Below are 24,464 nucleotides of genomic sequence, written 5' to 3'. Positions count from 1 at the left end.
CTTATGACGAAAATCACCCATACGACGAAACGTTTTCCGTCAATCAAAAAAATAGTACCACCTCGGATAGAAAATCAATAATAAAACTAATAATATGGGTGAACGGATGAAAAAAATTAGCGAAACGCCCGTGCGTTGCAACGGGAGAAAAATAATATCTCAGTATTCCCCACATCCCCACACACACTCTTCCACGTCCTCCATGTGAACACAACGCCCGATCTATATTGTCGCTTATCCTCCTTCCTGCCATCGTCGGTGGTGGTAGTTCAACCTTGTGTCAGTGGAATGATGTGGGTGACGGCCGTCAATAATGGGAGGAGATAGTAGGTAGTAGTGCTCGGCCGTGTCAGTTGGGTGCCGTCGGTTAGCGCCTCGTCTGTAATTTGCAAGTAAGTTTGCTACAAAATTATAGACCTAGGCATGATTCTAAAATAGTTGTATACATTATTTCTGACCGCTTGTTTTTTGAGGAATTGTGGAAAAAATAAATCCTTTGAAAATAAAGGTCAGACTTCAAAGAGCTACATAAATTAAATCATATAACACATATGCCCGTGCGTCGCAACGGGGAGAAAAATAATATGTCAGCATTCCTCACATCCCCGCACACACTCTTCCACGTCCTCTATGCAAACACAAGGCACGATCTATATTGTCGCTTATCTTCCTTCCTGCCATCGTCGGTCCGCGAGATCTTGATAGTGGTGGGATTGGTCAGCATGGTGGCGACCACCCAACTGGTGCCTTTTTTTCTTCTGGGTACGCCTCCGTCTCGGAGTTGTGGACGCGTCCTTATTTGGTTGCTACATGGCAACCTTCGATTCACGGTTGCTTCGACCACTCTCTCCTACAATGATGTAACCGGATGGATTACTAATTGCAGTGCATAAATTTTGTTTAACTGGCATAATAAGCGCATAATCAGGCATGAATATCCCTTCATTATTAGGGTTTATTCTCTTGGACACAATAGGGAAGGTTCATAGTTCAATACCCTCACGCCCTTAATTATTTGCTGCTCGTCAGTCTGGCAGAAAAATAAATACGTGGTAGGTCCAGTTAGGGATAAAATGGGAACCAAAATCTATACGTATATGTTTGATTTTCTTGGGGCAGCTGCGTGGGACCTACTATATGATGCTAGTTCCGTCAAGTAGTACGTGGAATGCACAACCGATCGCGTTTGGGCCAGCTACTTGCAGACACCGAAATAACCTGTGTTTGCAAGGCATGAGTATAATAATCCAGAAAAACAAACGGTTGAACGATCGAACAGATGACCTTAAAGACTCGACGACGTGCTGCTAGCCATGGCAACAAACACCTCTTTCTAACCAATGGCCAGCGTGAATATGCAAGAACATACTGCAACGTCTGATTTATAAAAAAAATATGAATTTCCGAATATTATTGAAAAAGTGAACATTTTTTGAAATTACAAACAATGTTTCTAATATTCCATCCATTTTGACAAAAACATGAACAAAATTTAAAACGACATGAACCTTTTATCAAAACACAAACATTTTCTGAAGACATGAACCTTTTATCAAAACACAAACATTTTTTGAAGTTCTAATCGACTTTTGAAAATGAAACATGTTTTAAACATTCAGAACGATTTTATAAAATGCATTTTTAAACGCAGACATTATTTTGAATTGGTGAACATTTTACTAAAACAAGAATATTTTTTGAATTTGGAATGTTTCTTAAAATGCATTTTTTATAAAATCCCAAACAATTTTGGGAAACACAATCATTTATTGGGACAAAATTTGAATATGTCCTTAATTTCAAAATAAAATCGGAATGAGATTTTTTTTCCAAACATTTTTTAAAACTGGAACAGAATATTGTAATTCTGAACATTTTACCAAAAATTGAAAAAAAACCTGAACTTTTTTTGAAAAGTTTTTGTTACCAAACAAGGTAAAGAAAATAAATTTGAAAGGAAAAACGGAATGGGCCGGCACAGTTTTGTGCGCCCTGTGCGAAGGGCTGACTATCTGCTGCATTTGGCGTCAAATAGAGTTTTCGCTGCTTCATGAGCAGACAAATAAATAAGTGGGCTGGCTTGGCTGGGCCCCAGCATGTGCATCCCAAGTACAAAAATCTGGATTGCTAAAATAAAAAATAGACGGACGCACAAAACTATAGTACCATCTCGGATAGAAAAAAAATCTTTTCAATGGTGAACGGATGAAAAAATGGGAGAAACACACCTTGCTTTATTAGTATAGAATAGAATATATAATATATATAGATATATATATATAGCTATACATATAATATATATATATATAGATATAGATATAGAAAACAAATAAATAAATAAAAATAGAGGTATAGATATAGATCGGAGATGACCATGTGTATGTCTGTCCACTCTGCTCAGCCCCCAACTGAATCCGGTAGGAAGGACCTGCAGTGTTGTACTATGCACACCCCCTCTGCCGTCCATTTTCCACCTGACCTGATAGAGTCAAGCACGCCGTTCTGGAATTATTATTTTTAAACACAATATAGACGCATGGAAAAAATTCACAGATTTCACATATCACATGGGGTTGGGATCGTGGGCTGGCTTTGACATGGCGCTCCCACCGGTTGCTGCCTCCTGCAGACAAAGGCATCCTCTACAAGATCGCCGTTCGTGACCAAGGCCATTATTCCAGCTCCCGGGAGGGCAGCATTGAGCTCATCGGAGGGGACAATGAGACCGTGCACAAGCCCAAGAGAGCCACATCCAACCAAGCCCAAGAGCTCTGCTCTGTTCTACCGATGAAGATGACTAATCTGAAACTTTCTCTCTCTCTGAAAAAAGACTAAACTGAAACTGCACAATCGTAAGACATCCAAACAACCTCAATGTCGGTGGCTGATCATAGTCTATTTGACACAAGGGGTGGGAATCAACGGCAACAGATGGATCAATGAATGATCTGCCTACCATGTGTCAATTTCGTTCTATATTACTTGTGCCATATTTGGGCAGAATATCCAACCATCCTTTAAGAATTCAGATAGACTACTGCTTGAGCTGGACCGATTCCCCTAGATGGTCTTTGATTTTATTTTCTTTCGGTGCATGATTGCAATGTTAACTGCATGACTGCAAGTCTACAAAACTACAACCCCAAAACTGGGATGAAATATTTCTGTCACGTATAACTATCCGTTCCTTCAGTGCATGATTTCCCCGTGTAAACATGCTACACTAATACCTACAGGTTTTCCGTGACATCATTTGTGTTGAGAGCTAGTTTTTGTGTGTGCAGAATTGACAGGTGATGGTGTAGCAACATCGTCCCATACAAGAGAAAATGGACAGGTGATGGTCAGCTGTACTCTATACCATGTCCAATGTGCGAGTACTCAAGTGATATGGTATTTAATACTAGATTTGAGATGATATCGCATTTAATGGCACACACTTAAGAATATCTTCTAAATTTATATTTGCATAGATGAAAGATAACATCCATGAAATGGATACCATCTTATAGATAGAACCATATTTTACAAATTAAGTATAGTGAGACGGCCAAATCTTTGTGATCTCATTTTGAGCGAGATGGGAGTAAATATCCTCTAGCCATTAGTCTATATATAAAGATACAATGCTTCTAGACGCCCAAACCGAGTCAGGAGTAAGAAGTTTGTGTCTTCTCTTATGGAAGGGAAAGCTATTCTTCTTTGCCTTATGGTGCTTGTGCACCTAGGAAATTCCATTCATATTGGTAAGAAATCAATCTCCCCATCCCTATATATGTTTCCTTTCTCCTATCAACTAAAGTAGGGTAATATTGTCACTTAAACATCATGAATATTTTCATATTTTCCCAATTTGGACTTCCTTTTATGGTGTGTGTTTTTCTTTACAGATAAAAGCAAGGATCTAGTTCACCCGCAAAGAAAAACATGCAAGGATCTAGCTGCTGCTTACGGCCGTGAGTGCGTTTTGTCAAAATGCCAGCTGGCCTGCAGGGATTTGTTTGGAGCGGAATTCAAAGTATCATGGTGTAGCAACGTCGTCCCATACTATTGGCATTGTATGTGCCGTGTCTGTTTTAGAATTGCACTGAACCATCATGTCGAAAAATGGACAAATGATGTGATCCAATAATAAAATCTTCTTGTGACATGCATCTATGATATATAATGATTGCCAAATTTAGGTGTTCTATTTGATTTTTTTCATGTGCGATATATTATCTGCTACTTTTAGATTTGCATGGCCTCGTGATTTATAAGTTAAAAACAACCATATACGACATGAATGAACTGAGCTAACTATACCGGCAGTCCAGTTTTCTGACGGGCCCAGAACACAAGGAAGTAGTATATATTTCTCTAGTAGGTGAGTATGTTTAGTGGTAGAAACTTGTAGGATCAGATATCGACGAGAGGAATGTCCTAAAAAAGATATCAACCAGAGGGGGTGAATGTGAATTGAATAATTTTAGCAATTTCTACAAAACAGATATAAGACCAAAGAAATAGATTTTTAATATTAAAAGGAGATTGGCGAATGGAAGAATAACTCAACAGGAAAGTATACAACTTAGTAGCATGCAAGGCAGACTAGTAAGACATAAGTGCAGAAATGCCTACTAGCGGCGTTCAGAACATGTATTTAGTGGCAATAGGTGCCGATGCCGCTAGTGTGATGGCAGTGGTAAGATGGTACTACCGGCGTCCACACCCAACGCCACTTGTATATCTCTCATCTGTGGCGTTTGGCACGCAACACCACTAACAAATTATTAATACTGCACCATGGACGGTAGATGCCAGCAATAGAAGTCATGTGCCATGTGGCTGATGCTCGCTTTGTCTAATGGCTCCCAATGTCAGTAAACACCTACTGTCAGATAACCCCAGCATGTTACACTAATCTAGTTAAAACATTAATTAAACTAAACCTTACTCAAACATTAATATTAAACTAGTTCGCATCCACATTTTACACAGATTTGAACAACACTATTGAAATCACAAAATTAAATCTAATTCAAACTAAAAGGAACGCCGCGATGGCGACAACAGCCTCATGGTCATAGATGGAGCCTAAGTACTCCACATTGGATGGAGGAGCAGCCGAAACAGGAGTTGGCTGGCTCAGCTCCTATAGCATCTCGTTAGGAGGAAGCGACTTGAATATCACCCGAACCTAATGAAGCGTGTGCGACATCCACAACTCCATTGCGTTGTGGCATGTAGGAGGCTGTGGCAAACGTAGCACCGCTAGGAAAACCCCTATAGGAAACCACTTAATAGTGGTGCGGGTTAGTAGTAGCCCGGTCGAAAAGAGCGCGCTACCGTTAGGGAATAGTAGCAGCGAGGGCACAGACCAACAACACTACTACTAAGTGCTCCCCACCGTGTCCCCAACACAGGTAAGTAGCGCGGGCTGTTGATTACCCACAAGTATAAGGGATCAATCGTAGTCCTTTCGATAAGTAAGAGTGTCGAACCCAACAACGAGCAAAAGGAATCAATAAGCGATTTTCAGCAAGGTATTCTTTGCAAGTGATGTAAATAGTGGTGACAGATAGTTTGATAGCAAGATAATTTGTAGCAACTAACAAGTAACAATAGTAACAAGGTGCAACAAGGTGGCCTAATCGTTTTTATAGCAACGGACTAGCCGAAACTCTTTCTTATAGTGAGCAAAGCGTTCTAGAGGACACATGAGAATATTGTCTGGATAACTTCATCAAGATTCATTGACTCGCATTCACAGTTTTGATAAGTTATTATCTGGGTAGACTGGTGGTACTGTGTTGTTCTTACTTGAACAACCCACTTATGATTACCCCCATCGCAAGCATCCGCAACTATGTAAGAAGAGTTAAGATAAATCTGCCATAGAAAGAAACATATGGATCCAAATCGGCCGCTTACGGAATAGTGCAGAAATTAGGGTTTAAAATCATGTCACTCTCGCAACCCATCATCTACTTACTAATCCCATAATGTCTTCCCCAAGGCTAAAAAATGGTAATGTGTCATGTAGTCGACGTTCAGACGCCATCACTAGAGGAGGGACAACATAACACATCATCACAACATTGAACGAAAACCACCTTGACATGATTAATTATAACTAGACTTCTCCCATGTCCTTAAGAACAAATCAAACTACTGACAAATCATATTTATGTTTATGATCAGAGGGGAATTATATATGACTAACAACTGAATATATGATCTTCCACCAAGTAAACCAACTAGCATCAACTACAAGATGTAATCAACACTACTAGCAATCCACACATACCAATTTGGGGTTTTGGGAGAAAGATTGAATACATGAGATGAACTAGGGTTTGAGATGAGATTGTTCTGGTGACGATATTGATGGAGACGAGTCCTCCCATGATGAGAGGAGCGTTGGTCATGACTATGACTTCGAGTTTCCGCTACTGGAGGGAAGAATCCCCTGCAGAATCGCTCCGCCGGAGAGCAAAAGTGCTCCTTCCCAGGTTCCACCTCGAGACGGCGTCACCTTGTCCCAAAGTCTTCCTCTTATTTATATTAGGAAAAATGGCCTCATATAGCAGAAGATGGGCATCGGGGGACCTTTGTGGGCCCAACAAGTCACCTGGGCACTCCCGCCAGCCTTGTGGGCCCACTGAGTGTATTCTCCAGCACTCCTTGCTTCAACTATTTTTATATATTCCAAAATGTTTCTCGGTAAATTTTCAGGTCATTTCGAGCTCCGGAGAATAACTATCTTTGTTGTAGCTCTTTTAGGCACATAATTCCAGCTGTCGGCAATCTTCCTCTTCAAGTGTATCTTGCATTTTAAGAGATAAAATACATTAAAATTGCATCATAAAGTGAAATATTGATATAAAATATGATAAATAATAATATATCAAAACATGATGCAAAATGGACGTATCAACTCCTCCAAGTTTAGGGTCCGCTTGTCCTCCAGCGAATACCGAGCTCGATAATCACGACCATAGGTTTATAGAGAGGTATCTATAAATCAACATACGTACATGGAAGCATCATGATCATTATTATCGTGCTACTTCTTAAGTTTGCGTTGGTTTTTCCATTGAAGAGCAAAAAGTGATGCAGCAAAGTAGAGATAAGTATTTCCCTCAGTTAAGAACCAAGTATTGATATGTCTCCAATGTATCTATAATTTTTTATTGTTCCATGCTGTTATATTATCAATATTGGATGTTTTATATTCATTTACTAGCAACTTTATATCATTTTTTGGGACTAACCTATTGACACAGTGCCCAGTGCTAGTTGCTGTTTTTGCTTGTTTTTTATTTCGCAGAATATCAATACCAAACAGAGTCCAAATGCCACGAAACTTTTTGGAAAAAAAATTCTGCCCAGAAGACACCCAGGATGCCCAATAAGTGCACCCGAGGGGGCCTTTAAGGCCCACTTGACACCAGGGCGCCCCAAAGGCCCCAGGCGCGCCCTGGTGGGAAGTGGAGCCCATAGGCATCCCGTCCACCGACTACCAGCTCTATAAATTCTCTAAAATCCCAAAAACCCTTCGGGAGTAGAGAGAAAAAAGTTTCCGCTGCCACAAGTTTCAGAACCACGATCCAATCTAGATGCCTTTTCCGACACTCTATCGGAGGGGTCAACAATCATGGAGGGGTTCTTCATCATCAACCTTGCCCTTCCGATGATGTGTGAGTAGTTTACCACAAACCTACGAGTCCGTAGGTAGTAGCTAGATGGCTTCTTCTCTCTTTTTGATCTACAATACAATGTACTCGTCGATGTTCTTGGAGATCTATTTGATGTAATGACTTTCTGCTGTGTGTTTGCTGGTATCCGATGAATTGTGAGTTTATGATCAGATCTATCTATGAATATTATTTGAGTCTTTCCTGAACTCTTTTATGCATGCTTGTTATAGCCTCATATTTCTTCTTCCAAACTTTGGTTTGGTTTGGCCAACTAGATTGATTTTTTTCCATGGGAAGATATGCTTTGTGATGGGTTCGATCTTGCGGTGCTCAAGCTCAGTGACAGAAGGAGACATGACACACATGTATTGTTACAATTAAGGATAAAAATGGGGTCTATTTCAACATGAATAGATCTTTTCTACATCATGTCATCGTTCTTATTGCATTACTCCATTTTCCATGAACTTAATACACTAGATACATGCTTGATAGCGGTCGATGTGTCGAGTAATAGTATTAGATGCAGGCTGGAGTCGGTCTACTAATCTTGGACGTGATGCCTACACACATGATCATTGCCTTGGATATCTTCATGACTATTCGCTTTTCTATCAATTGCCCAACAGTAATTTGTTTACCCACCGTATGCTATTTTCTCGGGAGAAGCCTGTAGTGAAATCTACGGCCCCGGGTTTATTTCCTATCATATTGAAAAACTAAAAATACCTTGCTACAATTTTCCTTTATTTATTTTATTTTGTGTTTTTGTTAGATCTATTTATCAAGTTTCATACAATTTAATCTATCTCAATACGGAGGAGGTATTGACAACCCCTCTTACGCTTTGGGTTGCAACTATTTATTATTTATGTGCATGTGTTGTTTACATAGTGTGGGTGGATCCTCCTACCGGATTGATAACCTTGGTTTCATAACTGAGGGATATACTTACCGTTGTTGTGCTACATCATCCTCTCCTCTTCGGGGAAATACCAACGTAGATACAAGCAATCAGGTATCAATCAAGTAGGAGGAACAAACAAGTCCCCAATGATCGCACCTACACAAACAAACAAATACTTGCACCCAACGCGAAAAAGGGGTTGTCAATCCCATCACGGTTACTTGCAAGGATGAGATCTGATAGAAATAGGTATAAAAGATAAGTAAAAGTGCATAATAAAGTAAAGGTAAATAAATTGCAGCAAGGTATTTTTGTGTTTTCGATTTTATAGATCTAAAAATAATATGATAAAAATAGACCCGGGGGCCATAGTTTTCAGTAGTGGCTTCTCTCTGGAAAGAACGTATATGGTGGGTAACCAAATTACTATTGAGCAATTGATAGAAAAGCGCGAAGTTATGACGATATCCAAGGCAATGATCATGAATATAGGCATCACATCCGTGAGAAGTAGACCGACTCCTGCATGCATCTACTACTATTACTCCACACATCGACCGTTATCCAGTATGCATCTAGTGTGTTAAGTTAATAAGAAAGGAGTAACGCCTTAAGCAAGATGACATGATGTAGAGGGATAGATCCAATCAATATGAATAAAAAATCCTATCCTATACTTTGCGGCACAAAAATAAAAGAAAAAGAAAAAGTTTTTCACCCGTGTAGTGCTGTTGTGGATGCATTTCTTCCCAACGCGTTATGCTGCCGAAATTTCTGGCGAAAATCGGCACGACTTGTCAAAATTTTGTCCTTGTTTGTAAGAAAACAGAAGCTTAAGGGTCTTGAGTGCAAAATATTAGGGGCTTGGCAGCAAGATTATGTTATTTGGGGGGATGGAAAATGAAAAATAGCAATAGATACAACGGCTTTCTCTGGAAGAGAGAGAGAGAGAGAGAGAGAGAGAGAGAGAGAGAGAGAGAGAGAGAGAAATAGCAGCAGCAGCGTTTTTTTAAGTGCTTGCACACGTACAGTAATGAATTGATTGATCGTCGCGGTGATAGAAAAAATAGAAATACGTTCGCACAACACGTGAGCCAACGAGCCAGCCGCGCACCTCTTGCACGCATGCACACCGCTGGATTTCATGCATGATAGGGCTGCACCTCGCGCCAAGCAATCACCATGGTGGCTCATCTCATCTGCCCCAATATTCAGTACCATGACACCATTCTAGTCAACGCAGTAGAACCGGCCCTCAAACAAGGTAAGAAGCCAAATCGGAGATGGGCAAAGACAAGATGCGATCGGATAGGTAATACTATATGGGAAGCTCATCATATATATGTCCACATATATTATCTCATCATCAATCAAACTCTTTTTTAACCATAGAACAGTAGGGAAAAACCCCTACTGTGTGTCATTTTTCATTAATAAAGAAGTAACAAAGTCTTTTACAATGGTTGATGGGGAGATGATACGTCTCCAACGTATGTATAATTTTTTATTGTTCCATGCTATTATATTATCTGTTTTGGATGTTTAATGGGCTTTATTATACAATTTGATATTATTTTTGGGACTAACCTATTAACCGGAGGCCCAGCACAAAATGTTGTTTTCTTGCCTATTTCAGTGTTTCGAAGAAAAGGAATATCAAACGGAGTCCAAACAGAATGAAACCTTTGGGGGAGTTATTTTTGGAACGGAAGCAATCCAGGAGACTTGGAGTAGATGTCAGGGAAGCTTCGAGGTGGCCACGAGGCAGGGAGGCGTGCCTGTCCCCCCTGGGCGCGCCCCCCACCCTCGTGGGCCCCTCGTGGCTCCCCCGACCGACTTCTTTCGCCTATATATGTCCATATACCCTAAAAACATCGAGGAATAGAATAGATCGGGAGTTCCGCCGCCGCAAGCCTTTGTAGCCACCAAAAACCAATCGGGACCCTGTTCCGGCACCCTGCCGGAGGGGGGATCCCTCACCGGTGGCCATCTTCATCATCCCGGCGCTCTCCATGACGAGGAGGGAGTAGTTCACCCTTGGGGCTGAGGGTATGTACCAGTAGCTATGTGTTTGATCTCTTTCTCTCTCTCTCTCTCTCGTGTTCTTGATTTGGCACGATCTTTATGTATCGCGAGCTTTGCTATTATAGTTGGATCTTATGATGTTTATCCCCCTTTACTCTCTTGTAATGGATTGAGTTTTCCCTTTGAAGTTATCTTATCGGATTGAGTCTTTAAGGATTTGAGAACACTTGATGTATGTCTTGCATGTGCTTATCTGTGGTGACAATGGGATATCACGTGATCCACTTGATGTATGTTTTGGTGATCGATTTGCGGGTTCAGTGACCTTGTGAACTTATGCATAGGGGTTGGCACACATTTTCGTCTTGACTCTCCGGTAGAAACTTTGGGGCACTCTTTGAAGTTCTTTGTGTTGGTTGAATAGATGAATCTAAGATTGTGTGATGCATATCGTATAATCATACCCACGGATACTTGAGGTGACATTGGAGTATCTAGGTGACATTAGGGTTTTGGTTGATTTGTGTCTTAAGGTGTTATTCTAGTACGAACTCTAGGATAGATCAAACGGAAAGAATATCTTCGTGTTATTTTACTACAGACTCTTGAATAGATCGATCAGAAAGAATAACTTTGAGGTGGTTTCGTACCCTACCATAATCTCTTCGTTTGTTCTCCGCTATTAGTGACTTTGGAGTGACTCTTTGTTGCATGTTGAGGGATAGTTATATGATCCAATTATGCTATTATTGTTGAGAGAACTTGCACTAGTGAAAGTATGAACCCTAGGCCTTGTTTCCTAGCATTGCAATACCGTTTACGTTCACTTTTATCGCTTGTTACCTTGCTGTTTTTATATTTTCAGATTACAAAAACCTATATCTACCATCCATATTGCACTTGTATCACCATCTCTTCGCCGAACTAGTGCACCTATACAATTTACCATTGTATTGGGTGTGTTGGGGACACAAGAGACTCTTTGTTATTTGGTTGCAGGGTTGCTTGAGAGAGACCATCTTCATCCTACGCCTCCCACAGATTGATAAACCTTAGGTCATTCACCTGAGGGAAATTTGCTACTGTCCTACAAACCTCTGCACTTGGAGCCCAACAACGTCTACAAGAAGAAGGTTGCGTAGTAGACATCAGGAGAGAACCAAATAAAAATAAAGAGCTAATACAAAGAGAAAAAGAAGAGTGTTAATGTGGAACAGAGGAGTACAAATAGATAGAGTAAATTAGATGTTTTCAATCCAGGATGACATGCCCTCCTTCAGAGTTGGTCTCGCTCTCATCATGGTTAACTTGAAAGTTCTGATAAAATCTTCCTTGCATTCATTTACTAAGCATGGTATTCCTTCAAATATCTTTCCATTTCTTTGATTCCAGATACGCCAGCATCCTAATATCATGATTTCCATGAAGTGATTAATTTTGTATCTGTGTTGAGCATCCATAATCATATTGTGGATATCCAAATCAAGGTTCCGTTCAAAACCAATGTTCCACCAGAATCCTTGACTAAATGGGCAAGTGAATAGTAGATGAGTCTTGTCTTCCATATCTTCGTCATTGCATAGGACACATGTCGTGGAGTCAAGATGCATGCTCTTTCGGATCAATAGGTCACATGTATTGATTCCGTCATTAAGCATTAGCCAGCATAAAAATTTATGTTTTGGTAAACAACATGATTTCCATATCCATTTGAAAGTATCAGCAGCATCTTCACCAGTCATTAGATAATCATAGATCCTTTTGGTCATGTTAATATTGCTGCCCCAATTGAAATTCCAAGTGTCATCATCATAGTTTTCCCTGATGCTATTTAATTCATCTGAAAGTAGGTGAAACTGTTGGTGGGCTTGGATGGAAAGTGGTAGCTGAAATAAGCTATAATAATTGTCCAGTTCTTTGGCCTCTCTGATAGAAATAAATTCCTTTTGAGTGAAAGAATGTAGTTCAGGGAACTTTAGCTTCATAATGTCACCCTTCCAATTGTCCTCCCAGAGCATACTTATGTTCCCAGATTTGATTACACAGGCTGTCATATCTCTGAAAAGATCAAACATTTTCATACAATCTTTCCACCAAAAAGAACCTGTATTCCTGTTAGAGTGTGGGACCATATTATTCTGATAGTGGGCCTCCCAGATTAATTTGACCCAAGGAACATCAACCCTGTTGTAGAACTTGAATAAGTGCTTAATGAGGAGTGCTTTGTTTTGTTCTCTTAAACTTAAAACTCCAAGCCCCCCTTGTTTTTTTGGTTTGCATATAATATACCAGCTGGCCAAACATTTACCTCCTTTATTGATCTCATTTCCATACCAGAGGAAATTTCTGCTTGATTTGTCAACATGTTCTAATATGGTGAAATGAACTTTGAGGGAGCACATTGCAAATATTGGCATGGAAGCAACAACAGAGTTAATATATGTAAGTCTGCCAGAATGGTTCATGAATCTGGCAACACCAGGTAGTCTTTTGTCAATTCTTGTTATGACAGGAATGAGGTCTTGAATAGAAGGTTTGGTGGTGCCCATAGGGACGCCCAGATAAGTAAATAGGAGACTTTCAACCTTACATCCAAATGAGTTAGCAAGTCTGGAGGCTGACTGATGGTCAACATCTATGGGAATCATGGAGGATTTGTTGAAATTAACAAATAGACCAGTGGACATACTAAATAGGTTGAGTAGGTATTTTAGGTGGCTGAGCTGGTCTTCATTAGCAGGCATAATCATCAGAGTATCATCAGCATATTGTATGATTGGGTAGTCTAGTCCGTATGCATGATTGATGGGGAGAGATAGTTCACCATTTGACCATGCAGCATTTATGACTGATTGTATTAGATTTGCAGCAATAATGTATAGAAGTGGGGAATGAGGATCTCCTTGCCTGACTCCTCTTTTACAATTAATTTTTTCCCCAGCAACTCCATTGAGTAAAACTGATGTTGAAGCACTTTGGAGTATGTTGGTAACCCAGTTTATCCATCTAGGCCCAAAACCTTTGGCTCTCAGCATAGCAATAATTGCTTTGTATTCCACCTTCTCAAAAGCTTTTTCAAAATCTAGTTTGAGTATGATGATGGGTTTTTTAGACTGATGACATAAGTGGAGGTACTCAAAAGCATAGAAAAAACAATCATGTATATTCCTCCCTTTGATAAAACCATATAGGTTCTGATGAATGACAGAAGTAATGATTTTCTGAGCTCTATTTGCCATAAGTTTGGTGATAATATTGAGAGGGAGGCTAACCAGGGATATAGGTCTGAAATCATTCATATAGAGAGGATTAGCAATCTTTGGTATAAGAGTAATGTATGCGGTGTTGATACTTTGAATATCACTGTTCCCTTCAAAGAAATTCCAAATCATAGAATATATTTCTTGTTTGATGATATCCCTGAAGGAAATATGCCCTAGAGGCAATAATAAAGTTATTATTTATTTCCTCATATCATGATAAATGTTTATTATTCATGCTAGAATTGTATTAACCGAAAACATGGTACATGTGTGAATACATAGACAAACAGAGTGACACTAGTATGCCTCTACTAGACTAGCTCGTTGATCAAAGATGGTTATGTTTCCTAGCCAAAGACATGAGTTGTCATTTGATTAACAGGATCACATCATTAGGAGAATGACATGATTGACTTGATCCATTCCGTTAGCTTAGCACTTCATCATTTAGTATGTTGCTATTTCTTTCTTCATGACTTATACATGTTCCTATGACTATGAGATTATGCAACTCCCGTTTACCGGAGGAACACATTGTGTGCTACCAAACGTCACAACATAACTGGGTGATTATAAAGGTGCTCTACAGGTGTCTCCAAAGGTACTTGTTGGGTTGACGTATTTCGAGATTAGGATTTGTCACTCCGATTGTCGGAGAGGTATCTATGGGCCCACTCGGTAATGCACATCACTATAAGCCTTGCAAACATTGTAACTAATGAGTTAGTTGTAGGATGATGTATTACGGAACGAGTAAAGAGACTTGCCGGTAACGATATTGAACTAGGTATTGAGATACCGACGATCAAATATCGGGCAAGTAACATACCGATGACAAAGGGAACAAAGTATGTTGTTATGCGGTTTGACAGATAAAGATCTTCGTAGAATATGTAGGAGCCAATATGAGCATCCAGGTTCCGCTATTGGTAATTGACCGGAGACGTGTCTCGGTCATGTCTACATAGTTCTCGAACCCGTAGGGTCCGCACGCTTAAAGTTAGATGATGATCGGTATTATGAGTTTTGTGTTTTGATGTACTGAAGGTAGTTCGGAGTCCCGGATATGATCATGGACATGACAAGGAGTCTCGAAATGGTCGAGATGTAAAGATCGATATACTGGACGACTATGTTTGGACACCGGAATGGTTTCGGGGAGTTTCGGACATATACCGGAGTACCGGGAGGTTACCGGAACCCCCCGGGGAGTTTAATGGGCCAAGATGGGCCTTACTGGAGAAGAGGAGGGGAGGCCAGAGCAGGCCGCGCGTCCCCTCCTCTCTAGTCCGAATTGGACAAGGAGGGGGGGTGGCGCCCCCTGTCGGTGTCAAAACCGGCGGATCTCGGGTAGGGGGTCCCGAACTGTGCGTCTAAGGCGGATGGTAACAGGAGGCGGGGGACACCATATTTACCCAGGTTCGGGCCCTCTCGATGGAGGTAATACCCTACTTCCTGCTTGATTGATCTTGATGATATGAGTATTACAAGAGTTGATCTACCACGAGATCGTAGAGGATAAACCCTAGAAGCTAGCCTATGATTGTGATTGTTCTTGTCCTACGAACTAAACCCTCCGGTTTATATAGACACCGGAGGGGGCTAGGGTTACACAAAGTCGGTTACAAGGGAGGAGATCTACAAATCCGAATTGCCAATCTTGCCTTCCACGCAAAGGAGAGTCCCACCCGGACACGGAACGAAGTCTTCAATCTTGTATCTTCATAGTCCAACAGTCCGGCCAAAGTATATAGTCCGGCTGTCCGAGGACCCCCTAATCCAGGACTCCCTCAGTAGCCCCTGAACCAGGCTTCAATGACGATGAGTCCGGCGCGCAGATTGTCATCGGCATTGCAAGGCGGGTTCCTCCTCCGAATACTCCATAGAAGATTTTGAACACAACGATCGTGTCCGACTCTTTAAAACAAATTCCACATAACACCGTAGAGAGTATAATATTCCACAAATCTAATTTGCTGACAACTTTTCATAACGTGACGCCTTGCCGAGGCCCGGTTATTATTCGAACCGTTTTTCTCAACCATCTACTGCACATATTGCGAGGCGGTTTTCTTGGCACGTCTTGTCGAAGCAGAGATCGTGTCCCTTTATCACGGGATTCTCATCAATACGGGTGTGGGTAACCCAATCGTGCCTGCTGGTATGACTCCTCGATTTTAGGCAAGTTCCAAATGGCCACGCGGAGGACGCTTGATATTCACCCTCTTCATAAAGGGGCCAAGGCCTGTCCTTTCCTTCTCGCGCTCGATCCTTCCCTTCTCCCACCTCGAATTCCAACACCCAAGGCCCAGGCTAAGCGCTTCGGACCTTCAATCATGTCCGGATCCAACCTTCAAGGCCGGTGGATGGCCTCAGAGGAGGACATCAAGAAGCTAAGAGAAGCCAGGTATATGACCACCGAAATCTCGCACAGGCTACCTGCTCAAGGGCAGGTCATCCCCACTCCCGAACCCAACGAGAGTGTCGTATTTGTTTCCCACTTCCTCCGAGGGCTAGGCTTAGTCTTGATCCCTTTGTTAGAGGGCTTATGTTCTATTACGGGCTCGATTTCCATGATCTAGCTCCGGATTCCATCCTTCACATCTCGTCGTTCATCGTCGTGCGTGAGGCCTTCCTCCACATCACCCCACACTTCGGCTTATGGCTCAAGACCTTCAATGTGAAGCCGAAGATGATCGATGGGCGACACGCAGAATGCAGAGGTGCCGTAATAAGAAAAGGCGCCGATGCTCCATGGCCAAAGGGTTCCTTCCCGGAGATGTCCAACTTATGGCAGAGGGAGTGGTTTTACATCACAGCTCCCCGAAGTACTAAGTGGGTAGCTGCCCCCGCCTTCCGTTCGGGCCCCCCGCCACAACTGGCATCATGGGTCAACGAGGGGCTGGACTGGGGGCCAGTTAATGACGTGCCGACATTGCAGAGTCGCATCCGAGATCTCCTCAAGAGAGGTGTCAGCCTTGTCAAGGTAATGCAAGTCATGCTAGTTCATCGGGTCCTGCCATGCCAACGTCGACCTCTCCGTATGTCGGAGTTCAACCCGGAAGGACCGCGAACTATTCAGCAATTCCGCTCGAAGAGATGTATGGATTGTTCTTCGGATCACGAATAAAGTGTCCGGACACCACCGAGGATGCGGGTCTAAACTGCAATCGTCCAGATACCCACGTAAGTAATTCTGCGGCCGAACACGCTGTCTTTTCATTTGTCACAACATCATTCTGAAAAAATCGCTCTTGGCCAGGACTGGATAAGAAAGGCGAAGATGATCAGGTGCTCGGCCCCCCTTCCCAAAGGCTCACCGGATCCTGTACTATCCAGGATGCTTGAGCACGCACCTTATCAAGTGCCATCAGGGGAAGATAAAGGGAGGAATAAAGAAGCCGAAAGCGGGCCTCATGCATTACTCATCCAAACCGGGGGAATTAGTGTCTCCGCGAAGGAGGATAATCGGGGAGAAGAATCTAAAATTCCCTCTCCCCAAGGAAGGAAAAGGACCGACTCTGAAGACTTGGAAACGAGGGTTTCCAAACGAGGGACGAAACCTTCGTCAGGGGGCCCTGCCCTAGAGGGCGTCCTTACCGCACTGTGCCCGCAAGGGGGTCAGCCCTCCACCGAGCTATAAGTGAACAAGAGTACTTTTGGTAGATATATATCCTGCTTTATCTCCGAGGACAATAACCGAGACGTATGTCTTGCAGTCCGGATCGTAGCCCTTCTCAACAGAGTTCGTCTTCGGGGGATCTTCTTCCGGAGATGATGGAGAGCGAAACGCCTCCCCCTGTCTCCCCGCCTCATGGGGCGGACGACCCTGAGGTGTCGTCACGGAGGATTTCTCCTGATCCGCCAAGGCCAGAAGGTAACCCTTCGGCCACCCGAAGTCCGGAGTATTCGACTCCTAAGGAGAGCAACAGAAAGAGTCCGGGACTGTCCAGTGCACAACCGGATGCACTGATGGGTCTTCTGGAGCAAGCTGCTATCTCAGCGGCGCATCGTACTTTAATGGGTACGGTGGTTGAGAGGATTTCATCCGCCAAAAGTGGGTTGCATGAAGCTTTTACGAGTCTGCTAAGAGGCTTTGAGGTACGCAAAGTAATATATAATTTTTTTGACGGTACCGCACATGCTAGTTGTGCCCTATACAGATAGTAGCCCCTGAGACTCTGGTTGCTGTCCAGAGGTGGCAAACAGAGGATCATAGTCCCAAGTAATGATCATGCTGCTTTCATGTGCAGGCGGCTGAGGGTCCGGTGGCTGGCCGGACTGGTGAGTTTGCCGAACTGAGGCGGCAGCTTGATGCGGCAGATGCCGACATCGTGCCTGTGAACAAGAGGCTTGACGCGGCACAGGGTATGTATTTTCCGATGGTCAACAGATATTAAGAGGAGCATGATGCTAGTATCTGTAATATGTTGTGACTGCAGATGGAGCTGCCTCCGTGGAGACCCTTCGGGCGGAGCTTGCCCGAGCCAAGGAGCAAGCAAGGAGAAGTGATGCGGACGCCCTAAAGGCGGTCGAAGAGTTAAGAGCCGAACAGGCTGCTCATCGGCAGAGCGAAGATAAAATGGCCAAGATGGCTGTTGAGCTGAAAGATGCCGCCGGCCGGTATGAGCTTCTTGAAAAGGAAAGCCAAGCGAAAGTGGCGGACCTGAAGAAAGCCATGGAAGCAGCCAAGGAAACCCGCTCTAAAATCAGAGCGGCGAAGGAGGAGCTCCGTCAAGGCGGAGATATCATGGCTAGGAAGCCCTTTTTGTTGCGGACGAAGTTCGGAGATCCGAAGTATGCCCCCCTGGATCAATTGTGGAGTGCTGCAGACGCGTACTTGGACTTGGCAACGAGTGCTGCTGATGCGACGGAGTTTTTCAAAGATCAGAAAGATCATGAAGTGGAAAGGTTGTTCTGGTCGCAGTTCAGTGCTCCAACGCATCTGCTGCTGTTAAATGAACAAATGGCTGAGTGGGCTGAACTCCATAGGTTGTCCGGACATGCCATGAGGTCTGTCGTGGATAATCTTTGGCCGGAGGGACCAAGGCCGAATAGTTATTTAGGTTTAGTGCAACGATTCCTTGGTGCTGTGCCGCATATCGACACTGTAAAAAGGTCGGCGTAAATAAAGGGTGCGCGGATGGCTCTTGCCCGTGTTAAGACATACCGGGCAGAGATGGAGGCCACCGCTATTGCAAACCGGGATCCGGCCGTAGGCCAGGTCTCGGCCGAGCACTATTTTGAAGAAGACCTAGAAGGTGCTCGTTTAATAGAGGCTCAGTGCTCGAAGAGTATCATGTTCGAGTGACATGTATCCCAACTATAAAAACAATGCTATTTGGATTATAAAGGCTGTGTTTATACTTTTGCCTAAAAGTATTATGGTGCCTCCTGTGCGGCCATTTATGTATGTATATAACCTGAAAGTTTGCAGTTGTTGGCTTCAGCCCCCACGCATATAATGCGGGGTTGTTCAGAAAAGCGCATATTCACACTTGATCCAACGTCTTGGTCCATTAAGGAGGTGATAGCGCGGCGAACAAGGCAATCGGACTATATAGCTTTAACACTTTCACTTAGCCATAGGAGTTCGACGGTGGGGCTACTATATAGCCCCTAATACCTCCGCGCTCGTCCGAATACGGTGCGCGTACGTACATGATCGGGAAACCGGCCCTTCGTTAATGCGGAGGAATCGCGAAGATTCCGCTGAGTCATCGAGTGGTTGACCAGTCTCACGCTTTATCATGACAGACAGTTTTCGGCTTTCTCTACTGAGGTGCTCATCCAGATGAACCAGGGCATAATCGCAGTAGTTCTCCCGGTGCCACCTTAGCCGATAGAGCGGAACGTAAGGTAGCAAAACACGGGAGCCGGGCAAACCCAACTATTGACCAAAGACATGATTCGGAGCTGATGCATATAAGGCCAAACTCGTGACGCCGAACACTCCCTAAGGTATTCAGACTTTACAACGTATATTGGGCTGAGTAACGCCCTTGATAATGAGCCCTGAATTTCCAGGTACTTGCATTAGTATGACGTGACGAAATGCCAATAACGCCAGCATCCCTCTTGGTTATGTTGAGTATCCGGAGGGTGTGAAGCAACAAGAGACAATAAAAAAAGGTTTACACAGGGTCTTAATCTAAAAAGAAACCTTTGAACGGGGCCCTGCTGCACGTCTGTGCCTGTGTCTCCGTTGTGCCGTATCCTGGAAGGGTGTAGCACGATGATCATCTGTAGGAGAGGAAAGCCCAGGTGAAAGTTTTCGTGCGAAAAATTGGTTATTCTTAATAAACCATTAAAATTCAATCTAAATAAGGTCAACCCGAACTGTAGTCCTTTTTACATGCGGGAAGCCCCTAGCACCACATATGGGGGTGTATCCATCGACCCAATCTCAGGTTTATCCAAGCTGTTACAGCTAGTGGTGCGCCGGACTCATCTAGCCGTGTCCGCGGTCTTGACGACCGATCATTTATTCTAGTTGGAGAGGACGTTCAGTGTTCGGCTGCTAGAGCCGCCACACATTCTTCCGCACGTAAGGAACGCTCTGTGTTTCCGCTAACTATGATGATGCCACGTGGACCGGGCATCGTAAGCTTAAGATAAGTGGTATGCGGTACTGCATTAAAACGCGCGAAGGCCGTTCTTCCGAGTAGTGCGTGATAGCCGTTTCGGAATGGAGCGATGTCGAAGGTTAATTCTTCGCTTCGGAAGTTGTTGGGAGAACCGAATACAACCTCTAGTACTAGAGAGCCCGTGCAGCGGGCCTCTGGGCCTGGTATTACTCCTTTAAAGGTAGTATTGCTTTGGCTGATTCTTGTCGGGTCTATCCCCATTTTGCGGACTGTGTCCTGATATATCAGATTAATACTACTGCCGCCGTCCATAAGGACTCGGGTGAGATGGTATCCGTCAATTATTGGGTCTAGCACCAAGGCAGCCGATCCTCCGTGCCGGATACTAGTCGGGTGATCCCTGCGATAAAAGGTGATAGGGCAGGCCGACCAAGGGTTGAACTTGGGGGTGACGGGCTCCACGGCACATACGTCTCAGAGTGCGCGTTTGCTCCTCCTCTTCGTTACGCGAATCATGTTCACTGTTTTGACCTCCGGTGGGAATTTTTTCTGTCCCCCAGTGTTTGGCTGGCGAGGCTCATCCTCGTCTTCACTTGGTGTCTCTCTCCCCTTGCGTTCGGCGTTTAGCTTGTGGGCCTGCTTGAAGACCCAGCATTCTCTGTTGGTGTGATTTGCAGGTTTGTCGGAGGTGCCATGAATCTGACATAATCTGTCTAGAATCTTGTTTAGGCTGGACGGTCCATCTCTGCTGCCTTTAAATGGCTTTTTCTGTTGACCGGGTTGAGAGCCCCTGAATCCGGCGTTTACCGCCGTGTTGTCCGGGCTGTCTTCATTGTTTCGACGCTTGCTTTTATTGCGTCGCAGTTTTCCATTGCCATCCCTGACTTCGGATGTGCCTGGGTCGCTGGTGCCGCTACGGGCCAGCCAACTATCCTCGCCCGCGCAAAAGCGGGTCATAAGGCTTGTTAGGCACTAGTAGAAAACAGGGCTTTCGTTCGGGCATGGCAAGCCCATTAGTCCTGGTTCAGTCACGAACCGGGACCCATGGGGGCATTCGTCCCGGTTCGTGAGCCCAGGGGGCCGGCCGGGGCCTCGTGGGCATTGGTCCCGGTTTGTATGGAACGATTTGTCCCGGTTCCAGGCACGAACCGGGACTAATGGGCCTCGCTCCTGGCCCACAACCATTGGTCCCGTTTCTTGGCATGAACCGGGACAGAAGGCCCGGATTTAGTACCGGTTCTAGCCACAAACCGGGACAAATGAGCTGCCTATATATACCCCATCGCCGCAGCAGAGCACTCCACAGTGCTCTATTTTTTCTGGCCGTCGAGGGAAGGCCATTTGGGTGCTCTAGCTCACCTCCTATGCACATGAGGTGTTCGATGAAATGTCTGAGCCACACTAGTTAATCTTTCTCCTCTCGAAACTCGACCTCCGAGCTCCATTTTCCCCGAGATTTGTCTAGGTTTAGCGGTTCGTCACGTCCCGTCCCCGTCTTCACCGCCGTCGATCGCCCGCGCCGATCTCGTCGCCAGCACCACCGTGGTGAGCCTCTTGTTCTTATCTTCTTTCTGAAAGAAAAAAATTCTTACTTCAGATAGATACTTCTGTGATTTTGTTACTTTTATTATTCCTTCTTATTATATAGTGCGATGGTTTTGGTATCCGCCCCCGTCGGCCCTCGTCCTGTCTATGATTCGGATGTGGTATATATTAACTTTTTATAACTATTTGGTTCATTTATTGTTTATGACAATTATGCCGACCAACGTGTCATAGATTTTATTTATCTAGGAGGTGGTTGAACCGGAATTTCCAACCGACCCTATTGTCGAGAGGTTAAATTTAGTTGAAGAAGAAAACAATTACTTGAAGGAAAAAATAAAAAAAATTGAGGAGGAGAAGATGATATTGGAGTTGCATGTTGTGGATGTCGTCGATGATCACAAGATCAAGATGGATGCAATGTGCTTGAAGATTAGAAAGATTAGAAAATATGCCATTCATACCGAGGCTTGGTATCATTATGTCGTTGGATCAATTGTTACCTTGGTTGCGATTATGATCGCATTTGTTTTCGCATTGAAATGTTTTACATATTTTCAATGTATGGTTTAATTAATTAGATGCTCTGGAGAGCTATATATTGTTAGATGAGAACTATGTATGTACTTTGGTCTTAATGTGATGATGAACTTCTATTAATTTGGTCAATTAATTATCTATTCATGATGTTCTGTAATGGTTTTTGACACACTTAATTATATATAATGCACGCAGATGAACCGGCAATGGATGTACGGTGACAGACACACCTCCGAGTATATTAAGGGCGTGCATGATTTTCTCGAAGTGGCTGAGGCAAACAAGCAGAATGGTTTTATGTGTTGTCCATGCCCTACATGTGGGAATACGAAGTCTTACTCTGACCGGAAAATCCTTCACACCCACCTGCTTTACAAGGGTTTCATGCCACACTATAATGTTTGGACGAGGCACGGAGAAATAGTTGTTATGATGGAAGACGGCGAAGAAGAAGAAGAGGACGATGACAACTATGTGCCCCCTGAATACGGTGATGCTGCAACTTGGGAAGCTGCTGAAGATCAAGAGGAACCAGACGATGTGCCCAATGATGCTGCAACGGGGGAAGCTGCTGAAGATCAAGAGGAACTAGTGCCCGATTATGATGATCTCCGCCGGGTCATTGTCGATGCAAGGATGCAATGCGAAAGTCAAAAGGAGAAGCTGAAGTTCGATCGCATGTTAGAGGATCACAAAAAAGGGTTGTACCCCAATTGCGAAGATGGCAACACAAAGCTCGGTACCGTACTAGAATTGCTGCAGTGGAAGGCAGAGAATGATGTGCCTGACAAAGGATTTGAGAAGCTATTGAAAATATTGAAGAAGAAGCTTCCAAAGGATAACGAATTGCCCGACAGTACATACGCAGCAAAGAAGGTCGTATGCCCTCTAGGATTGGAGGTGCAGAAGATACATGCATGCCCTAATGACTGCATCCTCTACCGCGGTGCGTACAAGGATCTGAACGCATGCCCGGTATGCGGTGCATTGCGGTATAAGATCAGACGAGATGACCCTGGTGATGTTGACGGCGAGCCCCCCGGGAAGAGGGTTCCTGCGAAGGTGATGTGGTATGCTCCTATAATACCACGGTTGAAACGTCTGTTCAGAAACGAAGAGCATGCCAAGTTGATGCGATGGCACAGTGAGGACCGTAAGAAAGACGGGAAGTTGAGAGCACCCGCTGACGGGTCGCAGTGGAGAAAAATCGAGAGAAAGTACCGGGCTGAGTTTGCAGCTGACCCAAGGAACGTATGGTTTGGTTTAAGCGCGGATGGCATTAATCCTTTCGGGGAGCAGAGCAGCAATCACAGCACCTGGCCCGTGACTCTATGTATGTATAACCTTCCTCCTTGGATGTGCATGAAGCGGAAGTTCATTATGATGCCAGTTCTCATCCAAGGCCCTAAGCAACCCCGCAACGACATTGATGTGTACCTAAGGCCATTAGTTGAAAAACTTTTACAGCTGTGGAATGGAAACGGTGTACGTACGTGGGATGAGCACAAACAGGAGGAATTTAACCTGCATGCGTTGCTGTTTGTAACCATCAACGATTGGTGCGCTCTTAGTAACCTTTCAGGACAGACAAACAAGGGATACCACGCGTGCACGCACTGTTTAGATGACACTGAAAGTATATACCTGGACAAATGCAGGAAGAATGTGTACCTGGGCCATCGTCGATTTCTTCCGACCAACCATCAATGTCGAAAGAAAGGCAAGCATTTCAAAGGCGAGGCAGATCACCGAAAGAAGCCCGCCATGCGTACCGGTGATCACGTACTTGCTATGGTCAATGATTTACACGTAATCTTTGGAAAGGGTCCCGGCGGACTAGCTGTTTCGAATGACGCTGAGGGACACACACCCATGTGGAAGAAGAAATCTATATTTTGGGACCTACCCTACTGGA

At 43.9% G+C, this 24,464-nt stretch overlaps 1 long non-coding RNA gene across 1 annotated transcript; it reads left to right on the top strand.

The window, feature by feature from the left end:
- The first annotated feature begins 3,056 nt into the window (after positions 1–3,056).
- On the top strand, positions 3,057–4,179 carry LOC120976289 (uncharacterized). The gene is made up of 2 exons (XR_005771535.3): positions 3,057–3,746; positions 3,891–4,179. It is a non-coding gene; the product is annotated as an uncharacterized lncRNA (long non-coding RNA).
- The last annotated feature ends 20,285 nt before the right edge of the window (positions 4,180–24,464 follow it).

Source organism: Aegilops tauschii, chromosome 3 (assembly GCF_002575655.3).
Source record: "Aegilops tauschii subsp. strangulata cultivar AL8/78 chromosome 3, Aet v6.0, whole genome shotgun sequence".
Lineage (NCBI taxonomy): Eukaryota > Viridiplantae > Streptophyta > Magnoliopsida > Poales > Poaceae > Aegilops > Aegilops tauschii.
Note: the sequence above shows the minus strand (reverse complement) of the source record. Positions and strands in the feature narration are given on the sequence as shown.